Source organism: Balaenoptera borealis, assembly GCF_965194805.1.
Source record: "Balaenoptera borealis genome assembly, chromosome: 4".
NCBI lineage: Eukaryota > Metazoa > Chordata > Mammalia > Artiodactyla > Balaenopteridae > Balaenoptera > Balaenoptera borealis.
Window position 1 is genome coordinate 18,707,788 of NC_138861.1, and position 14,735 is coordinate 18,722,522.

Sequence of the window (14,735 nt, forward strand, 5' to 3'; positions counted from 1 at the left end):
AGTGGTTGAGAATCTGCCTGCCAATGCACGGGACATGGGTTCGAGCCCTGGTCTGGGAAGATCCCACATGCTACGGAGCAACTGGGCCCGTGAGCCACAATTACTGAGCCTGCGCGTCTGGAGCCTGTGCTCCGCAACAAGAGAGGCCACGATGGTGAGAGGCCCGCGCACCGCAATGAAGAGTGGTCCCCACTTGCCACAACTAGAGAAAGCCCTCGCACAGAAACGAAGACTCAACACAGTCATAAATAAATAAATAAATAAATAAATAAATAAATAAATAAATAAAAGAACGTGAATTTCTTTAAAATAAATAAATAAATAAATAAATAAATTTAAAAAAATAAAAAGGGACTTCCCTGGTGGTCCAGTGGTTAAGACTCCATGCTTCCACTGCAGGGGGCATGGGTTTGATCCCTGGTCTGGGAACTAAGATCCCACATGCTGTAAGGTGTGGCCAATATACAAATAAAGATAAATAAATAATAAAAATAAAAATATAATTAGGTACAAGAAGCAACTGAAAAAAAAGAAGCAAATAGACCTCTCCTACATTGTTAGTAGGAATGTAAAATTGGACAACCACTTTGGAAAATACCTTGGCAATTTTTTGTAAAGTAAAACAAACACTTCTTGTATGAACCAGCAATCACATTCCTAAATATTGACCTAAGAGAAATAAAAGCATATGTTGATACAAATTTTTTATTGGAGCATGTTTATAGAAGATCTATTTATAATAGCCCCCAAACTGGAAACAACTCAAATATTCATCAACTGGTGAATGGTGAATGAATAAACAAATTGTGAAACATCCATACAGTGTAGTACAACTCAGCAATAAAAAGACACAAAAAGTACTAGTACATGAAATAATATAAATGAACCTCCAAAACCCATCATACTAAGTGATAGAAATCAAATAAAAATTCTGTATAATTCCATTTATGTAACATTCTGAAAGGCAAATTCATAGAGACAGTAATCAGATCATTGTCAGAGATTGGAGATGGGAGAGGGGTTGCATAACAAGGGGCATGAAAGAACTTTTGGGTTTAATGAAGAAGTTCTATATTACTGAGCTGGACACATAAAAAGACTGAATTTCATTGTGTGTAAAATATACCTCAATGAACCTGAATTTTAGAAAAGAATAAAGAAAAAATATTAAAAGCTACCAGAGAGAGAAGAGGAACACATTTTAACCTATAGCAGGCCTCTCATCAATAATAATAGGCAACAGAGGCAATGAAATGATAGCTTTAAAGCACTGAGGAAAAGAATAATTGTTAACCTAAAATTTTATGTACAGTCAAACTATCATTCAAGAGTAAAACAAAATAATTACATTTTCAGATACACAAAGACTGAGAGCGAATACTACTTATGGACTGTCAATGAAAGAAATAGTGAAGGATGTCTTTCAGCAATAAGTAAAATAAACCAGAAGATGCATAAGACTTTTTTAAATGGTGTATTAGAAATTAACAAACTGATGGTTGCCAAAGGGGAAAGGGGGAGAGGAAGGGATAAGTTAGGAATATGGGATGAACAGATACACACTACTATAAATAAAATAGATAAGCAACAAGGATTTACTATATAACACAGGGAACAATATTCAATATCTTGTAATAACCCATAATGGAAAATAATCTGAAATAGATATATATATAAAAGTGAATCACTTTTCTGTACACCTGAAACTAATACAATATTGTAAATCAACTACAATTTAAAAAATTAATGAAGTGCTCACTTCAGCAACACATATACTAAAATTGGAACAATACAGAGAAGATTAGCATGGCTCCCGCACAAGGATGACACACAAATTCATGAAACATTCCATATTTTTTTTAATTAATGAAACTAAATTTAGTACTGACTATAAAAAAAAAACTACTTTTGTATTAAAAAAAGTCAAACAATCATGAGATTGGAGAGTACAATAATGGATAACTGAAGCATACTAAGATCATTTTATGTTTGAAAAATAAAAACACCAGATAACTTAAAATCTGTAAGAAATATTTATAGTTAAATATTATGCTGAAAAAGTAAGGATTATAACTAATAGACAAAATATATAATCAGTAATAAATGACTCAGCAGACTAAAAGTGGAGAATAGAAAACTTTTGGACCAAGAGAAGGCAGAAAAAAATAAATTAAGCAATAGAAAAAGAATGGTAGGCATAAAATATAAAATAAGACTGTTAAAGTCATTGCAGATATACCAGAAATAGTAATCAATGAGATTATTAGGTTGGATAAAGCAACAAGTCTTGCTCTATTTTGCTAGCAATGCACTAAACTAAAAGACCACACACAAAAACTGAAAATAAAAGATATCTTATGTAAATACTAGCCAAAGAAAGTTATTTTAGTGATATAAGATTTGGAAAATGTCAAATTTCAAAAAACAAAAAAAAGAACAATTCAAGAGAATGAGAAGAAAAAAACCACAGACTTGGAGAAAATATTTGCAAAAGACACATCTGATAACAGACTATTATCCAAAATACACAAAGGACTCTTAAAACTTAGTAATAACCTGATTAAAACATGGGCCAAAGATCTGAACAGACACTAATCAAAGAAGATATATAGATGACAAATTCCTATGAAAGGATGCTCCACATCATATGCCACTAGAGAATTGCAAGTTAAAACAATAATGAGATACCATTACATACCTATTAGAATGACCAAACCCCGAAACACTGATGATACCAAATGCTGGAAACGATGTGGAGCAACAGGAACTCTCATATATCACTGCTGGGAGTACAAAATGTTACAGCCATTTTGGAAGACTTTTGGAATTTTGGCAATTTCTTACAAAGCTACACATATTCTTACCAATAATCCAGTCATTGTGATCCTTGGTATTCATCCAAAGCAGTTGAAAACTTATATACACACAAAAACCTACACATAGGTGTTTATAGCAGCTTTATTCATAGTTGCCAAATCTTGGAAGCAACAAAGATGTATTTCATTAGGCAAATGAACAAACTATGGTACATCCAGACAACGGAATATTATTCAGCACTAAAAAGAAATAAGCTATTAAGCTATGAAAAGACACATAGGAACATTAAATGCGTATTACTAAGTGAAAGAAAACAATCTGAAAAAGATACATACTGTATAGTTCCAATTATATGACTTTTTTGAAAAGGCAGAAATACAGAGACAATAAAAAGTTAAGGGATTGCCAGAAGTCAGAGAGGGCAGAGATGAATACACAAAGCACAGAGGATTTTTAGAGTAATGAAAATACTCTGTATGATTTTATAATGATGACTATTTGTCATTATACATTATACATACATTATACATTTGTCCAAACCCATAGAATGTACAACACCAAGCATGAATCCTAAGTTACACTGTGGCCTTTGGGTGATTATGATGTGACAATGTAGGTTCATCCTTGGTTAAAAAAAAAAGATCCATTCTGGTGAGTGATGTTGATAATGGAGGCTATGCATGTATGGGGAAAAGGTATGTGAGAAATCTCTGTATCTTCCTCTCAATTTTGTTGTAAACCTAAAACTCCTCTAAAAAATAGTCTTAAAAAATGCAGTGTCTAGGCAATGTGTCTTTACAAGTCTCCCGACTTAGTTCCTATTTGTGTAGCTTCCATGATTGATTCTCCTTTCTTTCCAGAAATTTTGAGAGGTATCCAATATCCTTTACTAAAATCCTTTTCTGCTGATGCCTAGCAGAGCTGGTATTATTGCTTACAACTAAGAATCCTAACTAATATAGCTCTCAGGTACAAGCCACCTGGAAATTAGAGTTTATCATATAGCCTCTGTGGAGGAACAAAGAAACACTGTGCCCTTGGGCTGTATTGTTAGGAATCTGAGCACTGTAGCATAGGAAGAGTTTGAAGGATCCAAGAGTATGTGCACTTTAACTGACACTCTATAGAAATGGCTCTCTGTGTGTTTTTTTACCGCTAAATACAGTGGCCTCTGTTCTCTTCTCATGATTGACCTTTGTGCCATATTTGGTACTGTTGACCACTCCCTCCCTCTGGAAGCTCTAGTATGCCTTGACAGAGAGCATTTCAAGGGCAAAGATTAAGCAGGATTATCTTTGTATTTACAGCACATTGCATTGTGCTTCACACATGGCACTCAATGAGATTTCAATGAACGAATGAATGAACACATATTGTATTTTTAACTATGACTAAAGGAGAGAGCCTAATTGAATAAAGCACACAGGAAAATGTTGATTAAATAGCGAAAAAGTAATAGTAACTCATCTTGAGTGTTTTCAGCCCATTTTAATTGTAGTGATTAATAATGGCATGTAAGCAAATTGTGGATTAATACAAACAAATAAGACAGGTAATTTTCTTCTAACTAAAACATATCATGGGACTGGTCTATTTGTTAACATATATTGATCAATTAAATTGGAGACTAAAAAGATAATGAAGGAGGTGCAAAAACTGCATGCAGTTGTCAAGATTCCAAGGAACATCAAAGGTCCTGTGGGTATGCAGTTAATCATGCAGGTCTCTACCTCAACAAAACCAAAAGTGCCCTTGCTGGTTTCACAATACCCCCTCATTTTTTGGATCTTCAAAGATCACTAGATTGATATTTACCACACCTAGATCAAGATATGAAGATAAAAGTGATTTTCACCTGGACAAAACTGGACTAGCTCTGTGGGAGATTTATAGTTCATACTTACACCAAGATCAAACATGCCCACCCTAACCAGATATCAATCTCACTTGCATGACTGATCAGAAACTGGGGTAAAAAAACTTTAGCCTATGGACCAAATCCAGCCCCTCATCAGTTTTGTAAATAAAATTTTATTGGATCACACTCATGCCCATTTTTTTCATGTATTGTCTATGGCTGCTTTTATTCTACAATGGCGAAGTTGAGTAGTTGGGACTGAAATAGTATGGCTCACAAAGAGCTTAAAATATTTACAATCTGGTCCTTAACAGAAAAAGTTTGCTAAACCCTGATCAAGAATATAAGCTTTTTAACCAAATTACTATTGTCAACTTCCCCCTCGATAATTAAATAAATAAAATTTAATTTTCAGTTCAAAAAAAAAGGGAACATACCTCATCATAATAAAGGCCATATATGACAAACCCACAGCTAACATCATACTCAATGGTGAAAAACTGAAAGCATTTCCGCTAAGATCAGGAACAAGACAAGGATGTCCACTCCCACCAGTTTTATTCAACATAGTCTTGGAAGTCCTAGCCATGGCAATCAGAGAAGAAAAAGAAATAAAAGGGATCCAAATTGGAAAAGAAGTAAAACTGTCATGGTTTGCAGATGACATGATGCTATACATAGAAAATCCTAAAGATGCTATCAGAAAAAACTACTAGAAAACTACCAGAGCTCATCAGTGAATTTGGTAAAGTTGCAGGATACAAAAGTAATACACAGAAATCTGTGCATTTCTATACACTAACAATGAAAGATCAGAAAGGGAAATTAAGAAAACAATCCCATTTACCACTGAATCAAAGAATAAAATACCTAGGAATAAACCTACCTAAGGAGGCAAAAGATTCTGTACTACAAAAACTATAAGATGCTGATGAAAGAAATCGAAGAAGACACAAACAGATGGAAAGATAGATCATGTCCTTGGATTGGAAGAATCAATATTGTCAAAATGATGATACTACCCAAGGCAGTCTACAAATTCAATGCAATCCCTATCAAATTACCAATGGCATTTTTCACAGAACTAGGAAAAAAAAAAATTTAATTTGCATGGAAACACAAAAGACCCTGAATAGCCAAAGCAATCTTGAAAAAGAAAAATGGAGCTGGAGGAATCAGACTCCCTGACTTCAGATTATACTACAAAGCTACAGTAATCAAGACAATCTGGTACTGGCACAAAAACAGAAATATAGATCAATGGAACAGGATAGAAAGCCCAGAGATAAACCCAGGCACCTATGGTCAACTAATCTATGACAAAGGAGGCAAGGATATACAATGGAGAAAAGACAGTCTCTTTAATAAGTGGTGCTGAGAAAACTGGACAGCTACATGTAAAACAATGAAATTAGAACACTCCCTGACACCATACACAAAAATAAACTCAAAATGGATTAAAGACCTAGATGTAAGACTGGAAACCATAAAACTCCTAAAGGAAAACATAGGCAGAAGCCTTTTTGAAATAAATCATAGCAATATTTCTTTGGTTCTGTCTCCTAAAGCAAAAGAAATAAATGCAAAAATAAACAAATGGACCCAATTAGGCTTAAAAGCTTTTGCACAGCAAAGGAAACCATCAACAAAATGAAAAGACAACATACAGAATGGGAGAAAATATTTACAAATGATGCTACCAGCAAGGGATTAATTTCTAAAATATACAAACAGCTCATATAGCTCGAAATATCAAAAAACCAAAAACAACCCAATCAAAAGATGGGCAAAAACCTAAATAGACATTTCTTTAAAGAAGACATACAGGTGGCCAACAGGCACATGAAAAGATGCTCTACATCACTCATTATTAGAGAAATGCAAATCAAAACTACAATGAGGTATCACCTTACACCAGTCCGAATGGCCATCATCAAAAAGCCTACAAATAATAAATGCTGCAGAGGGTGTAGAGAAAAGGGAACCCTCCTACACTGTTGATGGGAATGTAAATTGGTGCAGCCACTAGGGAGAACAGTATGGATGTTCCTTAAAAAACTAAAAATAGAGCTACCATATGATCCTGCAATCTCACTTCTAGGCATATATCTGAAGAAAACCATACTTCAAAAATATACATGCAGGAACTTCCCTGGTGGCACAGTGGTTAAGAATCTGCTTGCCAATGTAGGGGACATGGGTTCGAGCCCTGGTCTGGGAAGATCCCATGTGCCGCGTAGCAATTAAGCCTGTGCGCCACAACTACTGAGACTGCGCTCTAGAGCCCGCGAGCCACATCTACTGAGCCCGCGTGCCACAACTACTGAAGCCTGCGCCCCTAGAGCCCGTGCTTCGCAACAAGAGAAGCTACCACAATGAGAAGCCTGTGTGCTGCAAAGAAGAGTAGCCCCCACTCGCCACAACTAGAGAAAGCCTGTGCACAGCAACGAAGACCCAACACAGCTGTAAATAAATAAATAAATAAATAAATAAATAAATAAATAAATAAATAAATAAATAAATAAATTTATTTTAAAAAATGCACCCCAGTGTTCATTGTAGCACTATTTACAATAACCAAAATATAGAACCAACCTAAATATTGTCCATTGACAGATGAATGGATAAAGAAGATGTAATACATATATATATATATATATATATATATATATATATATATATATACACACACACACACATATATATGTATAAATAACCAATAGAGGAAAGGAATCTGAAAAAGAATATGTATGTGTGCTGTATACCTGAAACTTACACAATATTGTAAATCAACTATAATACAAATTTTTGCAAAAAAAAAAAAGAATATATGGAGAAAGCAGAGAGGTCTAATTTAGATTTCTAGACTTGTACAAAAAGGCCCTGAAAAATGGGAATTTTTTATCTTTCAACATCATGGCTGAAGCTTCTCCCTCATCCCCCTTTATCACCCCCGCCCCTACTTCTTTATAATCAGGCTTATAACTGTGAACAGTTTATCATAATTAAACCTTGCGATTCAAAACCTATGGTAGGACTTCCCTGGTGGCGCAGTGGTTAAGAATCCGCCTGCCAATGCAGGGAACATGGGTTTGAGCCCTGGTCCGGGAAGATCCCACATGGCGCAGAGCAACTAAGCCTGTGCACCACAACTACTGAGCCTGCGCTCTAGAGCCCGTGAACCACAACTACTGAGCCCGCGTGCCACAACTATTGAAGCCTGCGTGCCTAGAGCCCGTGCTCCACAACAAGAGAAGCCACCGCAATGAGAAACCCGCGCACCACAACAAAGAGTAGCCCCCGCTCATCACAACTAGAGAAAGCCTGCGTGCAGCAACGAAGGCCCAACGCAGCCAAAAATAAATAAATAAATTTATTTTTGTAAAAGAAAGGTATAAAAAAATGTTTAAAAAAAACCTATGCTATATCAGAATTCCACAACTACTTGTACATCATATATCCTAATTCTTTATCCTAAGTTCTCACTTTTTCAAAAATAATGGTCTTCTTTTTATCAACAGTCCTTCTCCTTCTGACAACTCTAGTCAATCTGTTTATCTGTTCCTATTTTCCCACAAATATCTTAAATGTAATACTTCCTTATGTACATGTTCTTAGCACTATTTTCTCCCAGCTTCACACTTGCTCATGCATCATTTATCTGCTTCCATAGCTTTCATCATCATTCTGTACAGCTAATTTCCTCTCACTTTGACCTTTCCTTTAAACCTCACACATGCATTTCTAAATGCTGTACATCTTCATGTGGGTGTGTTGCTTTCCTACTCAACACTTGTCTGGTTTGACATCTAAATCATTATCTCTGCCCACAAAAACAAATCATAAAATACACACAAAGATAGAGCAGCTGTTCATTGTCTATACTCCCTAACTCAGTTAATTGCATCATTCGCCTACTGGTTGCCAAAGCTAGAAACAAGAGAACCCTCTCCACCTTCTACATCTAACCAAAGTTAAAATTCTGAAGATTCTTGAATTTTAAATGTATTTAGAAATCATCTTCTCCATGTCATTTCCATTACTCTATTTTATAACTTCGTCACTGAATAACTTTAAAATAGTTGCAAATTATTCCTGTCTTTGGTGGACTATTTTTCTAATTCATCCCTCATATTGTTCCCAGGCTTATCTTATTATAATACAAATCTGATCATGAAACATCTCTGTTCAAAAATCTTCAGAATTCCCTATTGACCTCCAAAATAAAAATATTTGGGGTGACATTCAAGGCTAATCATACCCTGAGCTACCTTTTCAAATTTATTTCCAACTAAACCCCATTGTGAAACTTAAACTCTAATAATATTGAATTATTTTCCATTTTCCAGACATATCTGTGGCATAAGAGTTGAGTCATTTTCCCCACCCACACCCCTATGCCGACCATCCTAAATTCATTTGAGAAACAATAGGTGGTCATAGTTTGGCTGACAATTAGATTTTGGTTTGCTGAGTATACGATGCAAGCTGGCTAGAGAAGGGGGAAGGGGAAAAAGAGGACTAAGTGATTAGAAAGGCTGCTGAGGAGATTCTGAGGAAGGAATAAGGCAGTTATAAGAAAGAGAAAGAGCAGAGTTTTAGGCTATTTTGCTATATGACTCCTTCTGTTTTCTCATTAAATCTTTAGTAAGGCTATTTCTAAGCAATTCTCTCACAGTTGGATTTATTTAAAGGCTAAAACTGAGTGGCCTGGCTTGAAGGTGTGCCTGAGGCTAGTCCAAGATGAATTTTGGATTCCATTTAACTATGTATATATTCACTTCCACTTTTATATTGTAAATTTCCTTGAAGGCCTGAATCATGTTTTATAGTAACTGATCTCTGTTTGTGCAATTGATTTGGATTCTATCCATCTGTAACTTGTATTTCTCCTGTGATTTCTATTTTAATATTATCTCTGTGTTCTATTCTCCCAACCGCTCATAGTACAATCAGCTGGACAAATGAGTTGGCTCTCTTCCACAGTCTTATCTCCTGTATAATCCTATCACTGTCACCAGCGTAGCACATGCTCAGAAGAGCTCCTTGCGTCTATTCATTCATCTCCCTGAATCAGAAGTCTAAAGCTATTAAGATTCTTTTGAAAACAGCTGTTCCATTAGACATCCTTCCCGCTACCAAACAACTGTTGCTGGATATGACCCATCTCTCATTAAACAGCATTAGATAGAGACACTTTTAATGAGGCTTGTGATATTCTATCTTTAAAGCTGTCTCTTCCAGGGCACTAAATTAGAGCATGCAATTGATGTTTAAAAGAAAATCATTCTAGACATTGTTCTAACAGTGCCAGTTTACAAGAAAGATAAAAATCCTTATTCTTACTATTGTTACATTCTAATACAGGGAGAAAACAAACAAATAAAACAAGAAAATATCAGATAACAATAAGGCTATAAAGAAAATAAAACAGAGTGATGTGATGGAGTAACTGATTACTTTAGATTTGTCGGTTTGCATACATTATATAGGTGAGGCAACTGAGTTCCTCTACAATAATTGAGCTGTGACCTGAATGACAAGAAGGAAGCAGTTATGGAGAGAGCATTCCTGGCTGGGGGAATATCTGGTTCAATGGCTCTGAGGCAGGAATGAACTTGGCATTTTTAGGAAACAGAAAGAAAGGCAGTGTAAGGGGGAAAAGGGTTTAAAATGATGACAAAGATGCAAGCAGGATAGATTACATGAGGCCTTGTAAGCCAGGGTAAGGAGTTTGGGCTTTCTTCTAAGTGAGGTAGGAAGTTTGGGGGGGGTGGGTTTAGCAGGGGAGTGATGGATCTGATTTACATTTTATATAATGATGACTCCAGCTGCTGTGTAGAAATTAGATTGTAAGGGGCAAGAGAAAAAGTCAGAGGCCCTTAGAGAAATCTAGGCATGAGAAGATGGTGGTTTGGACCAGGGTTGTGTAACAGAGAAGTGGACAGATGTGAAATATATGTTTTGAAAGAAGGAGAATCAGATGGATTGGGGTGGGGAGGTGGAGGCAGGTCGTAAGGAACACAGAGTGAAAGGGAAGAGTAAACGATGAGTTCTAGGTTTTTGGTTTAAACAAAATGAGATGGTAAAGATTAGGAAAGAAGCAGATTGGAGATGAAAGGATGATTGAAATTTCTTTTTTGGCTATATCAAATTTGAAATGTTTATAAAACAAGCAAGAAGAAGTATGGTAGGTAGCTGGATATACAAATCTGGAACTCAGTGTCAAGTGGGGATAGTGTGTAAAGGAGAGAAAGGAAGAGAAAGAAGGGAAGAGAAGAGGGCCCACCTCACGCTGAGGTGAGCAGAGGAGAAGGAGCTCTGAGCTAAGAGGAAAAGCAGAGCATGACCTCTTCTTCTCCACTGTGTTCCAGACTCCTACATGCAATGTCTACTTTATAATCATTCCCAAACAACCAATAAGATATCCTTTTCCTATGTTGCTATTGGAAGAAATTCTAGGATTTGCCTGTGAGCAGCTAACCCAGTATGCTTATTTGTTCTAAGAAGACAAGTGTTTCCAATGACTTCCTTCCTTTGACTGATTCCTCTGCTGCTGCAAACCACCTGCCCCCCGACCCCAAGTCAGTTCTGAACTCAGCATACTCGGTACCCAACTCTGGCATCTGAATGTTCGTGCTTTTCCCTGATAGTACAAGTCCTGTTGTGCTTTTTGTTTTGAGGGGACTTTGGTATTTTGTTTTTGTTTTTAGCATTTTATGCCTGATTAAATTCCATCTTAGTAACTGAAGAGCTTCTTAAAGGAAGTATTTTAGATAGAAAATACCTTAAGCATATAGCTTAATATTCACCACCCACAGTAAGTGTAATCTTTGGTAAATCCTTGAAACTCATATCAATATTACCTCACTTCTAAAATATGTGCCAAAAGTTATGGAAAATATATTAAGTGAATGAGTGAATTTATAAATGTATATAATACGTACCTGAAGAACAAAAGTTGGATCACCTGTCTTCCAATGTAAAAGTCATTGTTATAACCATTGTCTGCATATAGTTGGTGCTTAATAATTGCACTGCAGTGGGATGTTTTAACATGAAGTCTCTACTATACCGAGTGTTGTCAGAAGGAGCCGTCACCCCAAAGCCACTGTTTTACTGTTTTGCTCAGGACCATGCTGCCAAACCAAATGTCCCTCCTCTTCATCCTGCTCAGAGAATATGGTTTCCAAAATGGAAGGTGCAAAACAAAGCAATGGGGAGCACGAGTAAAATATTAGAGGTGACACATTTATTTTGTACCTAAAAAATATGAAGGGACTTACGCTTTTCTAATCCTCAGTGTGCTGCCTGCCACTCCTGTCCTCACTTGCTCCACAAGTCAGATACACAGCATCAGGATGCTATGCATTGATTTCCTTTCTGCGTGTGATACTGTACCATGGTTTGTGTGCTACACAGAATGTTGTCAATGTGATTAATTCTTTAATAAAGTAAGATCTTTAAAATAATAGTGGAGCCTTGTCATAAGCAAGGGCTGACCATGAAAGTCTTTTTACCACACAGTAACCAGTATACTGGTTTTCTTAGAGAAAGGACTGTCCAACTGAAAGCTGAATAACACTTATCTTGTCAAGTAAGCCTGACAAGTGTGCCCAATTTGCTAACTTTTTCTATGACCGCAAGTGACGGTCAGATATTTTTGAAAAAATAATACTCTTAATCAGTTTCTTCAAGGTAAAGGTGACATTTTTCATAATGAAGGAGAAAGTAACTGCTGCTCAAAAGACATTTGGGCTAAGGAGAGAGCTTTTTTTTTTTTAAATTTATTTATTTATTTTTGGCTGTGTTGGGTCTTCGTTTCTGTGCGAGGGCTTTCTCTAGTTGCGGCAAGCGGGGGCCACTCTTCATCGCGGTGCTCGGGCCTCTCACTATCGCGGCCTCTCTTGTTGCGGAGCACAGGCTCCGGACGCGCAGGCTCAGTAGCTGTGGCTCACGGGCCTAGTTGCTCCGCGGCATGTGGGATCTTCCCAGACCAGGGCTCGAACCCGTGTCCCCTGCATTGGCAGGTGGATTCTTTTTTTTTTTTTTTTTTTTTTCAGGGCACCAAATTAGTATAATTAAAGTAGAAACAGGAAATTATATATGATAAAATAGAGTACAAATATTATTATCCTCCTTCCTCCAGTTGAGGAAACTGAGGCACAGAGAGGTTAAATTACATGTTCAAACTTAAAGAGTTAGGAAGGGGCAGAGCTGGGATGCCAGCCGAGGCCATGTTTCACCCAGGCCTGCGAGTATCCCCTCAGCCATACGGTCACCTAGGGCACACTTTTTTTTTTTTTTTTTTTTTTTTTTTTTTGGGCAGGTGGATTCTTAACCACCGCACCACCAGGGAAGCCCGAGAACATTTTTAAAATAGATACTTGGAAATGTTCCATTGTTATGTAATTTTGTTGTTGAAAACAATTTAAATGTAAAACTCTTAATATCTGCACACAAAAACTTGGAAATTGAGTTTTTAAGATTGTTTTTAACAAATCTTCCTTAAAGATCCTCCTTTAATCTCACTTTAAAAACTGAGTAGTTTCAGTGGGTTTTGAACCCATTTCTTAAAAATATAAAAATGCGGGCTTCCCTGGTGGCGCAGTGGTTGAGAGTCTGCCTGCCAATGCAGGGGACACGGGTTCGATCCCTGGTCCGGGAAGATCCCACATGCCGCGGAGCAACTAAGCCCGTGAGCCACAACTACTGAGCCTGCGCGTCTGGAGCCTGTGCTCCGCAACAAGAGAGGCCGCGATAGTGAGAGGCCCACGCACCGCGATGAAGAGTGGCCCCCACTTGCCACAGCTAGAGAAAGCCCTTGCATGGAAACGAAGACCCAACACAGCCATAAATAAATAAATAAATAATTTAAAAGAAAAAAAGAAAGGCTACAACAGAAAACTTCTTTGAAAAGGCTAAATTATTAAAAAAAAAAAAAATATATATATATATATAAATGCAATAACTTCTGATTAGTTTGTAAGAATGACTGACTGATATTGGGGATGATATATGTTGGCTAGCTGAATTTCAACAAAACCCTTTGCATAATTGGGGATGGGTTTGAAAAATGAGTATCATGATTTAGCAGGCACAGCTAGTGGTGTACTTCTTCCATCTGGCTGTACTTATTTTTGTGAGAAAGCTCTTTCAGCTAAAATAGCCATTAAAACCAACATGGGAATAAACTGAACTTAGAACCAGACTACTGAGCCACTATATCACAAGGTATTAAAACAAAATTTTTTAATTGATGAGGAATTGTCAACCAAATTGCTCTCACCAGAAAGGGCAAGGAGGCTGTTGAACCATTGATAAATAGAATAAAATAATACGAAAAATATTATTTAATCTTTTTTATCTAATCATTCTTAATTTCTATTTTAAGTTCTACAAAGTACACATTACAGAACATTATTAAATATATATAATTAATAATTATGTAATTATAATGTATTAAATTGTTCAAAACTTTTTACTTAGGGGTGCATAATCAAAAAGAAATTTGGAGATCACTGCTTTAGTAGAACTAGTCGCATCATGCCTCAAATTCCTCTTTATTTCAGTCATCTTTGGAAGTACAAGTCCCTTCATCGTCCATTATAACCTGCTCTTCCATTCCCGTACTGCTCTGTCATCTCCTAATGTGACTGAATCCCATCTCAACCTTTCCTCTCTGCCCTCTAAAAAGTTTGAGTCTGAATCAACAAATTTCTTATGGTAAGCTAATCACCACAGATGGCTACCAATGGATCACAATTCCTGGTATTGACATTATTGTGAGACCCCTCCCTTGAATCTGGACTGGTCCCGTGACTCACTTTAATCAATAGAATGTGATGATGATGTGCCAGCTCTGGGTATTAAGCCTCAAGGTCTGGCAGATTCCACTTTCGTGCTTTTGGGAAGCCTAAGCTGCCATGTTAGAAGTCGTGTGGAGAAGGAAAAACCCTGAGATAAGAGAGAGAGATGCACTGGTACCCCAAGTGAGCCCAGCTTTCCAGTCATCTCCACTAAGACACCAGATATGTGAATGAGCTAATTGGATTTTCCA

The 14,735-nt window shown here is 36.7% G+C and overlaps 1 long non-coding RNA gene across 1 annotated transcript in view; it reads left to right on the forward strand.

Moving 5' to 3' along the window:
- The window catches only part of LOC309628631, a 142,450-nt gene extending 131,004 nt beyond the window's left edge, over positions 1-11,446 (forward strand). Inside the window, exon 2 of the long non-coding RNA XR_014244601.1 lies at positions 7,738-11,446. This is a non-coding gene — a long non-coding RNA (uncharacterized lncRNA). The remainder of the gene's footprint in view (positions 1-7,737) is intronic.
- Positions 11,447-14,735: the final 3,289 nt, after the last annotated feature.